At 47.0% G+C, this 12,265-nt stretch overlaps 1 pseudogene; it reads right to left on the reverse strand.

Annotated features, from left to right (window-relative positions):
- Positions 1 to 3,448: 3,448 nt before the first annotated feature.
- Positions 3,449 to 12,265, reverse strand: part of LOC139273578 (zinc finger protein 774-like) — a 35,986-nt pseudogene continuing 27,169 nt past the window's right edge.

The raw sequence follows: 12,265 nt of genomic DNA on the forward strand, positions 1-12,265 counted from the left end.
AATGGAATACTGGCGTTTATTGCAAGGGAGATAAAAGTCAGGAAGTCTTGCTACAACTGTATAGGGCATTGGTGAGGCCACACCTGGAGTACAGGTGGACCCTCCCTTATCCAGCATCCTTGGGACCTGGCCTGTGCCGGATGAGGGGTTTTGTCAGATAAGGGGAGGTCATCGGCCCGAGGGATGGGAGGAAGTCACCCAAGGTCGGGGGGAGGAGGTTGCCCGAGGTTGGGCACTGAAGTGTCAGTGAGCCGAGCATACCCCGAGGCATCGGCGGATCCAATGGGCCCCGAGGTGTCGGCGGATCCAGCGGGCCCAGAGGTGTTGGCGGATCCAGTAGGCCCAGAGGTGTTGGTGGGACCAGCGGGCCCAGAGGTGTCGGCGGATCCAGTGGGCCCAGAGGTGTTGGCGGATCCAGCGGGCCCAGAGGTGTCGGTGGATCCAGCGGGCCCAGAGGTGTCGCTAATCAGCGGGCCCAGAGGTGTCGGTGGGACCAGCGGGCCCAGAGGTGTCGGTGGGACCAGCGGGCCCAAAGGTGTCGGTGATCAGCGGGCCCAGAGGTGTCGGTGGGACCAGCGGGCCCAGAGGTGTTGGTGGGACCAGTGGGCCCAGAGGTGTCGGTGGGACCAGCGGGCCCAGAGGTGTCGGCAGATCCAGTGGGCCCAGAGGTGTCGGTGATCAGTGGGCCCAGAGGTGTTGGCGGATCCAGCGGTCGGTCCCAGAGGTGTTGGCGGATCCAGCGGGCCCAGAGGTGTTGGTGGGACCAGCGAGCCCAGAGGTGTCGGCGGATCCAGTGGGCCCAGGGGTGTTGGTGGGACCAGCGAGCCCAGAGGTGTCGGCGGATCCAGTGGGCCCAGAGGTATCAGTGATCAGCGGGCCCAGAGGTGTTGGCGGATCCAGCGGGCCCAGAGGTGTTGGCGGATCCAGCAGGCCCAGAGGTGTTGGCGGACCCAGTGGGACCAGAGGTGTCAGCGGATCCAGTGGGCCCAGAGGTGTCGGTGATCAGCGGGCCCAGAGGTGTTGGCGGATCCAGCGGGCCCAGAGGTGTCGGCGGATCCAATGGGCCCAGAGGTGTCGGCGGATCAAGAGGTGTCCAGTGGCACCAGCGGGCCCAGAGGTGTCGGCGGACCCAGCGGGACCAGAGGTGTCGGCGGATCCAGCGGACCCAGAAGTGTCGGCGGATCCAGCGGACCCAGAGGCGTCGGCGGATCCAGCGGACCCAGAGGTGTAGGCGGATCCAGCGGACCCAGAGATGTCGGTGGATCCAGCGGACCCAGAGGTGTCGGCGGATCCAGCGGACCCAGAGATGTCGGTGGATCCAGCGGACCCAGAGGTGTCGGCGGATCCAGCGGACCCAGAGGTGTCGGCGGATCCAGCGGACCCAGAGGTGTTGGCGGATCCATCGGACCCAGAGGTGTCGGCGGATCCAGAGGTGTCGGCGGATCCAGTGGGCCCAGAGGTGTCGGCGGATCCAGTGGGCCCAGAGGTGTCGGCGGATCCAGCGGGCCCAGCGGTGTCGGCGGATCCAGCGGGCCCAGAGGTGTCGGCGGATTCAGCGGGCCCAGAGGTGTCGGTGATCAGCGGGCCCAGAGGTGTCGGTGATCAGCGGGCCCAGAGGTGTCGGTGGGACAAGCGGGCCCAGAGATGTCGGCGGATCAAGAGGTGTCCAGTGGGACCAGCGGGCCCCGAGCTGTAGGTAGGCTCCGAGGTGTTCTATGTTGAGGGGCTTCTGCTGCTGCTGATCACTTGCTTTTGTGTGTTGATTTTCTGTTTAGGTGAATGATTTAATTAAATCATAAAGGAAAGGTATAACCGTTGTGCCTAAAAAAAGGAATGGGAAACCTGGGGGGCGGGGTGAATGGGTCGTGTTCTGTGCATGCACCACCTGGATAAGGGAGTCCTGGATAAGAAAGGTTCAACCTGACTGTGTACAGTTTTGGTCTGCTTATTTAAGGAAGGATATACTTACATTGGAAGCAGTTCAGAGAAGGTTCACGAGGTTGATTTCTGAGATGAAGGGGTTGCCTTATGAAGATAGGTTAAGCAAGTTGGGCCTATTACCCATTGGAGTTTCGAAGACTGAGAGGTAATCTTATTGAAACGTATAAAATTCTGATGGGGCTTGACAGGGTAGATGCAGAGAGGATGTTTTCCCTCGTGGGGGAATCTAGAACTAGGGGGCATAGTTTCAGAATAAGGGGTCGGCCATTTAGAACTGAGATGTGGAGGAATTTTTTCTCAGAGCCTCGTGAATCTGGAATTCTCTGCCCCAGAGAGCTGTGGAGGCTGGGTCATTGAATGTATTTAAGGTGGAGATAGGCAGATTTTTGAACAATAAAGGTGTCGAGGGTTATCAGAAGCGGGCAGGGAAGTGGAGTTGAGGCCAGGATCTTGTGGAATGGCGGAGCAGGCTCGAGGGGCCAAATGCCCTACTCCTGCTCCTATTATCTTATGTTCTTATTTCTTTTAATCAGCCTCAGGCCCTTGTTCATGTCTGTTGTAATTGTATAGAAAGGGGATGTGTAAAGAGATGGTGTTTGTATGGAGATGTGAAACAAGGCAACGGTATGTGTATGTGGGATAGTGACACAGCCTTGTGGTCCACAGTCAGAGCAATGCACAGATATCCTTGTGGTTATGGTTTGACCAGGGTCAGTACACAAATGCTCAAGCTAAGGGGTGCCAGGGATTGTGAGCAACAGCAGTAAATAAAATCTAAATGTAAATTCCGATAGTTTATCTCCATTTATTCCTATGTTAATAACTTTTGCTGAATGTGGCCCACGCCAAGTGCCAGGATATTGGATCAGACCCACCATAAGAAATGAGTTTGACACCCCTGAGGTCGACAATGTCAACCGAATTCCCCCCATCCACCAACCTAACAACTTCTTTACAAACTCAAGCTAGTTTGTAAGACGTGACCTTGTTTTGTGGAAGCCGTGTTCAGTATCTCTAATGGGCCCCTTCCCGTTCCCCATGATCGAAAACAGCATCTCCTGGAATCCCTTCAAACATCTTCCCAGTGATCGAGGTCACATTGATGCGCCTTTAGTTCCCTGGCTCGGATTTGTTCCCAATCTGGAAAATGGGAGCTACGTGAGCTGCCTTCCAATCTCAGGGCACAATCCCTGACTCTATTGAGCTGTTGAAGATATGGGCAAGGGGTTCACAGAGCACGCGTCCCATCTCTTTAAACACCCTTGAGTGAATATCATCTGGTCCTTAAACACGTCAAGATTAACCTAAACAGAGAGTTTGCTGTCAGTGAAGAAAGACGAGAAGGACCAAAGTGCCATTTGCCCCTCTCAGTGTGGCCCTGAAGGACTGTGTCCAGGCTGAAGCTCTGTTCCCAGCGTACAATCCTCCCTCCAGATTGTCCTCTCTGAGCTCCAACCAGATGATGCTAAACACTCAGGTGGGAAAGACAAAAATCTGCAGCAATGTGTTGAAAGTAACACTGATTTATTTACCTATATCCCAAATAGTAAAGTCCAGTCCAGTTACAGGAGTATTATCAGCAGAAACAAACCCCAACTGGCAGAATGAACACAATTCAATCCTGGATTTGATTAACAGCAGAATCCAACTCCTGCAATCACTTGTGAACTCGCTGGTGTGTCAACAGGCTGGATCACTGAGGCTCCCTTCCCACACTCGGACCAGATGAACGGTCTCTCCCCAGTGAGTGCACTGGTGTACAGTGAGGTCAGATAAAAGCCCACCTGAATAGTCTCTAGTCAGTGTGAACACGTGGATGGCACGTCAGTTCCCTGGAACTTTTATCGCACTCCCACAATCCGGGCATTTAAAAGGCTTCTCCCCACAGTGTGAACTCGCTGGTGTATCAGCAGGATGGATGACCAAGTGAATTCCTTCCCACACTCTGAGCAGGTGACTAGCCTCTCTCAAGTGTGAACTCACTGGTGTTTAGTGAGGATAACCGAGTGAGTCCCTTCCCACACTCTACATGAGCAGGTGAACAATCTCTCCCCAGTGTGAACTCGCTGGTGTTTAGTGAGGATGACCGAGTGAATCACTTCCCACACTCTGAGCAGGTGAACAGTCTCTCCCCAGTGTGAACTCGTTGGTGTCTCGACGGGTCAGAGGATCGGTTGAAGCCTTGTCCACAGAGAGCACATGTACCGTTTCTCCCGCTGTGAACGGTGCTTTTTGATTCCATGTTCAAATGATATTCAGATCCCGATGTATTGAGTTACACCGTCAGATCTCGATGTGATGTTTGATTTGAGCTTCCAGTCTACAAATTGTCCCATTTTAATACCTGTAAAATGAATTCCAAACAGGAAAAATGGAGTGAGAGAGAGAACCCACAAAAGCATAGACAGTTTATGAAATTGAGCTGAAAGAATCTGGTCATATGTGGGGCCTGCACTAGAAAAAGTGACCATGAAAGCTGCCGGATTGTCGTAAAAACCCAACTGGTTCACTAATGTCCTTCAGGGAAGGAAACCCACCTCCTTCGACAGTCCCACATGGGAAATTGGTGGTCCTACTGGGCTCAGAAGTACTGTACCCCCCCACCCCCACCCAGCTGATGGAGATAGGGAATATTCCACCACGTGGAGCACTCTGTGTATGGACATCCGCCATAATCATAGAATGGGACAGCACAGAAGGTGGACACTTGAGCCATCATGAGTGCATTCCAGATCACAACTCGCTGTGTGAAAGTTTCCTCATGTTGTCTCTAGTTCTTTTGCCAATCGCCTTAAATCTGTGTCCCCTGGAGACCAATCATTCTGCCAATGGAAACAGTTGCTCCTTATTTACTCTAGCAAAACTGGAAGAACTTCATTTGGAGCGGAGAGCCAGTGACACATTCTGTAACCAGGCGCAAACACTCCTGCACAGTCCAGACATCACTTGTTTCCCACTTGGCATGAAATTATAATTCATTTCATTTGATTTTAAATAGTTTTGTTAATATATTGAATCACGTTTCTCTAATTGCATTTCCCATCTCAGTTTCAAAGCCTCATTTATTTCCTTCCTCTGAGCCCCTGAACCTCATCTGGAAGTATAATGTTGGCGAGTGGTGATTGATTGCCCTGGGAACCAACAGGGAGAGAGGCCGGAGTCCCAGGGAGCAGCATGTTCTGCAACCAATCGTGGAGCTTGAGGGGTGTAACCTGAGTCGGACAGTCTGGTGAGTCAGTGTGAAGCCATTAAACAATTTATGGTTTAAAAACTCACGCAAGATTTCTTTTGTCAATAAAACAGTTTAACATTTGTCACTATTTTGTTTCCCTGGTGCGATGTTAAAGCTCTTTCCACAGGCAGTGGAGTTTCAGACACTTCAGTGCCAAGTGGACCAGGTGTTTAAAAGATCATTCATTTCCCTCTTTCCATATCGCTGAGAGTTAAAGGTAGAGATTGATTTCCCCTCATTATGTATCTGTTTGAGGGCAAATAGTGACTGGGACCGAACCCCAACATCACGCAGCACCTTCAGGAGTGAAATGGAGAAATCAGAGCGTGCATTGAATCTGGATTTCAAACAGAGAGGATGTGACGAGAAGAGTGCGTTGGATGGGGGACTTGCAGCTTAGGGACTAGAAACGAAAGAATGTTTCAGAGAAACTAGAACTATGTGTTCAGAATTTCTACCCTGTATTTGTGATGACTTTTGTAAATTATGAGGGCAGGTTGTGGAGACGAGGCTTGTATTCCCTTGAATATAGAAGATTAAAGGGTGATCTAATTGAGGTGTTTTATGATTAAAAGAGATGGTAGGGTAGATAAAGAAACTATTTCCTATGGTGGGGGAGTCCAAAACAAGAGGTCATAACCTTAAAATTAGAGCTAGGCCATTCATGGTGATGACAGGAAGCACTTCATCACACAAGCTGGAACATGTCCCCGAGAGTAACCGAAGGTGTGAGAACTGAAATAATCTAGAGTTAGAAAGCAGGAAAGGCCCAAAAATGGAAGTCTGTAATCGGACATCAGGTAGTTTTCTCTTATCTTGGAGATATCAAATGCTCGACAGTGTGTTTGAAAGAAAGCTGATTTACTTGACATATCAAAATATTAAACTCCAGCCCAGTTTTGGGGTTATTAACATCAGCAGAAACAAACTCCAACTGTCAGAATGAACATGGTTCAGTCCTGGATGTGATTAACAGCAGAATCCAACCCCTGCAGTGAATTTGATGGTGTCTCAGCAGGTGGGATGAACAGGTCCAATCTTCCCACACAGGGAGCAGGTGAACGGCCTCTCCCCGGTGTGAACTCCCTGGTGTCTCCGCAGGGTATATGACCGAGTCAATCTCTTCTCACACACTGAGCAGGGGAACAGTCTTTCTCCGGTGAGTATATTGGTGTGTCAGCAGGTTGGATGAATCAGTGAATCCCTTCCCACATTCGGAGCAGATGAACGGCCTCTCCCCAGTGTGAACTCGCTGGTGTTTCAGCAGGTAGGATGAATTAGTGAATCCCTTCCCACAGTCAGAGCAGGTGAACGGCCGCTCCCCGGTGTGAACTCGCTGGTGTGTCAACAGGTGGGATGACTGAGTGAATCTCTTCCCACACATTGAGCAGCTGAACGGCCTCTCCCCGGTGTGAACCCGCTGGTGTCTCAACAGTAGGGACGACAATGAGAATCCCTTCCCACACACCGAGCAAGTGAACGGCCTTTCCCCAGTATGCATTCGCTGGTGTGTCAGCAGATTGCATGACTGAGTGAATCCCTCCCCACACACGGAGCAGGTGAACGGTCTCTCCCCAGTGTGAATTCGCTGGTGTGTCAGCAGGTTGGATGACTGAGCGAATCCCTTCCCACACACGGAGCAGGTGAACGGCCTCTCCCCAGTGTGAACTCGCTGGTGTGTCAGCAGGTGGGATGGGTAAGTGAATCCCTTCCCACACTCGGTGCAGGTGAACGGTCTCTCCCCAGTGTGAACTCGCTGGTGTGTCAGCAGGTGGGATGTCAGTGTGAATCCCTTCCCACACTCTGAGCAGGTGACCGGCTTCTCCCCAGTGTAACTGCATCGATGAGTTTCCAGCTCAGACAGAGAATTGAATCTCTTCCCACAGTCCCCACATTCCCACGGTTTCTCCATGGTGTGGGTGCCCTTGTGTCTCTCCAGGTTGGACGATCAGTTGAAGCCTCGTCCACACACAGAAGACGTGTACGGTTTCTCCCTGCTGTGAATGGTGCGATGTTTTTCAGGCTGTGTAACTGGTTAAAGCTCTTTCCACAGGCAGTTCACTAGAACACTCTCACTCGGGTGTGTGTGTGTCTGGTGCTTTTCCAGTCACACTGATGTTTGAAATCGTTTCCCACAGACAGAATAGACAAACATTTCTTCTTCCACATTCAAAGGCAGATGATATTCAGGTCCTGATGAATGGAGTAACTCTGTCAGATCTTGATGCGATATCTCGTTTGAGTTTCCCGTCTGCAAATCCTTCCCTTCTAAAGCCCTGTAAAAGGAGTTTAGAAAAACCATCACTGAATGCAGGATAGAAATTCAGAACAGACAATTCTAGTTTTCATAGAAATTTACATCACAGAAGGAGGCCATTCAACCCAGTGTGTGTGTGCTGGCTGACAAACAGCTGTACAGTCTAATCCCACTTTCCAGCTCTTGGTCCGTAGCCTTGTAGGTTATGGCATTTCAAGTGCATATCCAAGTACGTTTTAAATGCTATGAGGGTTTCTGCCTCTTCCACCCTTTCAGGCAGAGTGTTCCAGACCCCCTCCAACCTGTGCGAAAAAATTCTCCTGAAATCCCCTCTATACCTTCTACCAATTACTTTAAATCTATGCCTCCTGGTTATTTTCCCTCTGCTAAGGTGAATAGGTCCCTCCTAGCCACTCGATCTAGACCCCTCAATTTTATGCACCTCAGCCTCCGCTGTTCGAAAGAAAACAACCCCAGCCTAGCCAATCTTTCCTCATAGCTAAAAATTCACCAGTACAGGCAACATCCTCATATCTCTTCTGTACCCTCTCGTTCCTGTAATGTGGTGACCAGAACTGCACGCAGTACTCTAGCTGTGGCCTAACTCGTGTTTTATACACTTCAAACACAACCTCCCTGATCTTGTATTCCATGCCTTGGCAAGTATTCCGTATGCCTTCTGCCTTTTAACCACCTTATTCTATCTGTCCTGCTTCCTTCAAGGATTTGTGGACCTGCACACCAAGGTCCCTCTGTTCCTCTACACTTCAATGTCCTACCATTTATTGTGTATTCCCTCATCTTGTTAGACCTCCCCATTACCTCACTGCATTACCTCACACTTCTTGAATTCCATTTGCCACTGTTCTACCACCTGACCAGTTCATTGATATCTTCCTGCAGTCTGCAGCTTTGTCTCATCAACTACACAGTCAATTTTTGTATCATCTGCAAACTTCTTAATCATACCCCCTACATTCAAGTCTACATCATTGATTATATACCACAAAAAGCAAGGGACCAAGTACTGAGCCCTGTGGAACCCCACTGGAAACAGCCTTCCAGTCACAAAAACACCCATCAACCATTACCCTTTGCTTCCTGCCTCAGCCAATTTTGGATCAACTTGCCACTTTGCCTCGGATCCCATCGGCTTTTACTTTCGTGACCAGTCTGCCATGTGGGACCTTATCAAAAGCCTTGCTAAAATCCTTATAGACTACATCAAACGCACCACTCTCATCAACCCTCCATGTTACCTCCTTAAAAACTTCAATCAAGTTAGTCAGACACGACCTTCCCTTAACAAATCCATGCTGACTGTCCCTGATTAATTCGTGTCTTTCTGAATGAAAATTTATCCTGTCCCTCAGGATTTTTTCCAATAATTGAAAGACAAATTTGGGGAAATGAATTGTATTTTGTCACCCCATCAAGATTGGGGGCAGAGGGACAATAAATAATATTAATAAATTATTTTAAAAATCGGTGAGCAGACAGGTCTGCAGTATGTTCACTATTCAAGCTGACCAAAATCAGGCCGTTTTGATTGGATTTGGAGACCAAAACTGTAACAAACCCTCAGCGGAGACTCACACCCCATTGAGTAAACTCCAGAAGATATTTTTTCTGGTGATTTTTATTAATTACAATTTAATGAATGCCGTAACTGACAGGTTCAATTAATGTTTATTTTCCAAATGCAGCTTGTAAGAGCGAAAAACTTTAATTAGGGGTAAAGTAAATCGTTGTAATTAAAATTAAGTAAGAAAGACTGAGAGTAAGGTTTAAAATGCGTTCATGGTACAATAGCTGAATTAGGCAGAAACACTAAGGTCAGAGAAATTCTCTTGGGAGATAAGAACACCCACAAGATTTATGTAGACAGCTCACAGAAATAATGAGAGGAGGCCACAATGTTCCAGCCACAGGAGATAACAGGGACAATGCCTCTTTTAAGCAGAGGGTAGCCATATGTCTGCCAAGGACATCAGTCTGAGAATTAGTCTGGGAAGACGTTCCCAGAAATGTAACACGTAACCTGCTATTCTCTAGCAACAGTCGTCAGAACTGATTGTACCAATGGAATCATTAGAAATTACTGAAACCAATAAAATTAATGTAACTGTAGCACCCAATGAAATTGTTGTAACCTGTATTAACCAATGGAACACTTCCCCGCGTAGTTCCACCATTTTGACTGTATCTAAACTGTATAAAAATGTAATTACACAGCTTGTTCTATGAGATCGATGTTGAGAGCACTCAGTAACGGTACTGATGAGGCCAGATCGCCCTTGATTAATCAGGTTTTAATAAACAACTCTTTTCTCTATAAAAAAACCTTTTGTGTGAGTGTTATATTTTTAATACCCCACAACATTATGGCGCTGCAAGCAGGGTTACAATGGGCAGCCGACAGACAAACGTATACGAATCCATCACGAGTGAGTATCTTCAACTACCTCATAATCCGACGTGAGCCGTTATGAGACGTGTCTTTTGCCCGGGGTACTTGAATCTGTGAAAAGTCTGTTATGGTGTTAAAGACTTTGGCGAATTGGGAAGTCACGATAGACACTATCAGAAGGCATCGATGTGGATATGGCCTCTAAGTTCAAGGGGAACCGGGTAGAGGAACCATTAGTATCTAGAATACAGATAAATCGATAAGGTGTCGATGGGATTGCAGGCTCTAGGGGTAGGGGAAACTGACTGGAGGGACAGTCAGTATCTAGAATACAGTTTAATCGATAAGAAGTCAGTGGGACTGTAGACACTGGGGTTAGGTGATACAAGTGGGAAGACAGTCAGCATCTGAGAATACAGTGAAACCGATATAAGGGTAGACGTATCAAAAACTGAGTATGACGTGTAAAGATATGCTGGACACTGCTCTCTTATGGGGGGCTAGGATATTTTTCGGATGACCATAAAAAACCTGATAGTGACTATCTTAAGTGACGTATAGATCCAAAAATAGAGCTGACCAAACAATTAATAAGCTTTGTTGAATGAAGAGAGACTTTGGTGAACGTTTGTCTTTGAATGAAAGTGCTTGTGTGATTTTTGACTGCGGAATATTTGAGGTGGGAATTAATGAATTTTTCATGTGTCTGAAAGCCTGTTTGGAAAAAATGGTGGAGCTGTCTGTTTGTTTTCGCTCCACCCACTTTTTCGGACAGTGAAAGTTTTTTTTTTAAACCCTTTGTAGTGTTGTCCTGTATGTGGGAAGTTTTAAGAAAGTGTGAACCTAGAATTGAATTACATTTTAAGGTAGAAGCACAGGTGCGGATTTATTCGGATGATAAGTTACAGAGCTAGGAAATTCACAAAAGATAGGTTTGTTGAGCAAAAGTTCAAAAATGCGTGGTCCCGTTGGTTTTTAAAAAGAATTTCGACACGCTCATTTACTTGTCAAAAGAAACATATAATCATTGATTACATTGGGTTGAAAGACAATAAATTTAGTCTAGGAATGAGATAAAGAACGGAGAAGGGAAATTGTAATGCCTTCAAAAAAAGCCTGCGGACTGGGGAAGTACGCTCCCATTTTCCTTTGTATAAAACCTTGACATGAAAACTTCTAGCTCAGTAAAAAGAGTTTTAAATAAAAGATTGGCAGTACAATATTTGAATTGTGATTGAGATATTTCAGGTGATTCTCCTTGATAAACATTTTGGTTGTATTGGAAAATCTTGGGTTTGGAAGCCTTTTTAATAAAATTACACAACTACTGCGTCAGAAGCTGCAGCTTAAAAAGATGTAATTTATGAAATACTGTATCACAAAATTGAAGCTACAGAGCAAAAGATTAGAGTTTTTGATGTTCAGCTTCTAAAACAGAAATTGGGCACACAATTATAAAACAAGTACTTTGCATTCTGTGATCTGTGAATCACTATAAGCATAAATGAGAAGTCCGATCAAAAAACACAGTATTACCATATTTGACATTTTGTAATCCAACAATAAATACAAATATTACAAAAGGGGAGCAGAGATTAGGATGGGAACAGTGAAGAGCTCATTTTGTTGTGAAGGTTTCAAGTACCACGGGTTAAGAGAAGGCACAACAAAATACTGAGATACATTCAAAATAAAATGTTAAATCTGATCTCTTAAAAAAAGAAATAAAACTAAAAGGTTTGGAAACAATCTAGAAATACCTTGGGGGAACCAGAGTAATTTTGACAGGCATGCTAATGTGGGAAGTGTCCAACTACCTGATAAAACCAGAAGCTGCACAGGCTGTGAGACAGATAGTGGAGGAAGTTACTGGAAAGCGGTATACTTAGAGGTAGAGGGAACAACAAATGCCCCTGTCTGGCCCATGCAAAAGCCGGACGGATCATATCGGTTAACTATTGATTATACTGCCCTCAATAAGGTGACTCCCCGTCAACATCCCATCGTGGCCAGCCCAGCCACCACATTTAATGGATTAAAACCAGAGCATAAGATCTTCACTGTATTAGACATAGCCAATGGATTCTGGTCCATACCCCTGGCAAAAGAGTCCCAAGATAAGTTTGCCTTCACAGTCAGCGACCATCAGTACACCTGGACACGGGTCCCACAAGGGTTCCACAATAGCCCGGCTATATTCCACCGGACTATGAGTTGAGCCATAGAAAAGGTGGATTTAACCCTGTATAGGAGTACTACACTACAATACATAGATGATCTTACTAATAACATCCGAGGATGATAGGGGGCATACAGGAGCACATATAGAAATACTGGAAGTCCTGCAGGACACAGGATTCAAAGTAAATCCCAAAAAAGGCACAAATCGGACAAGCTGTGGTATAGTACCTGGGACACGAAATAT

Source organism: Pristiophorus japonicus, chromosome 9 (genome assembly GCF_044704955.1).
Source record: "Pristiophorus japonicus isolate sPriJap1 chromosome 9, sPriJap1.hap1, whole genome shotgun sequence".
NCBI classification, from domain to species: domain Eukaryota; kingdom Metazoa; phylum Chordata; class Chondrichthyes; family Pristiophoridae; genus Pristiophorus; species Pristiophorus japonicus.